This window comes from Arachis ipaensis, chromosome B07, assembly GCF_000816755.2.
Source record: "Arachis ipaensis cultivar K30076 chromosome B07, Araip1.1, whole genome shotgun sequence".
NCBI lineage: Eukaryota > Viridiplantae > Streptophyta > Magnoliopsida > Fabales > Fabaceae > Arachis > Arachis ipaensis.
The window spans coordinates 21042984-21044338 of NC_029791.2; positions in this window are offsets into that span (position 1 = coordinate 21042984).

Here is a 1355-nt window from a genome sequence, read left to right on the forward strand (position 1 = left end):
ATGTAGCGTAGAACCCCCCAATTTGAAAAAAATAAAAAAGAAAAAAATAAAAAAGAAAAAAGAAAGAAGCATAGCGTAGAAGCCCACCCCTCCTCCCAATTCCCAATCTGTTCCCTTCCCCATCCCTATCTCCAACCCCTTTCCCTCTCCCAACCTTTCCCTTTCCCTTCTCCATCCCCAACCCGTCCCTTTTCCCTCCTCCAACCCTTCCCCTTTCCCTTTTTCTTCTGCTTCCCCAACGCCCTTCTCCTTCCCTTTCCTCTTCTGCTCCCCCAACTTGAGATTCTTTTCCTTCCCTTTCTCCTTTCTAATTTGATACCTTCTCTTTTTCCAACCATACTTTCACACTCATAAGAGCTCTCCTCAAGCTTCGCTGCCGCTGCCTTTCGCCGGCTTCCGTTTTACTGCCGCCGCTGCTCGACAGTCTCCATCTCCACTCGGTCTCCTTCTTCTCTCCTCTGGCACGGTTCTTTCTCTCAGCCATGGTAATTTCTTTTTCTTTAATTTTTTTAGTTATTCAATCATTGTTCTTTAATGTTCTGGGTGATTGTTGCCGTTGATCCTATTTTAATATAACAACAATGGTTAATTTTAATTGTTTTATATTCTGTAATTATTACTGATTTTTTTATTGTTGCTATTTTTTGTGCTTGTTGCTGTTTAAGTTGATTGATGCATGCTATTTAACTTGATTGAACTTTTCTGATTAATGCTATTTTTCTGTGATATTTTGTGGTGTTGGTTTTTATTTTTGTGACATTTTGAAAAAGAAGAAGAAAAACAGAGTTGAAGAAGAAGAACAACAGCGTTGAAGAAGAAGAAGAAGGGAATTCCTTTTTTTTTTGTTCAAAACGAAGTTGCTTTATTTTCCTTTTTTTAAATTTTTTTGTTCAAAACGACGACGTTTTAAAGTTCCGATGAACGAAAAATGCTTGAGGAATTATTATGAGTCCTGGAGTATAAGTTCGGGGACTATTATGAGTCCCAGAGTACAAGTTTGGGGACGAATTTGAGTAATTATTAACTTCATGGATTATTTTAAGGCTCGAATGTAAGTTTATGGACTACTTTGAGACTTAACTCTGATTAAATTTGTGTAACATGAAACACTATTGTTTAATGTGATTCCATGTTTCTTTTCTTTCTTTTTTCTTCTTTCGGTCAATAATAATAATAATAAGGTTAAATATATATGAGTTACTAACATAAATGGCATTAGTAACTTAGGCATTAAAAGATATTTGACAAAGCATTAGCAATTCTAAACTCATGAAGAAATACTAATAATTAATTTTATCGGTAAAAGTCAGACTTTATAATACTATTAATATTATTATCTAGGTTCCATTATAATT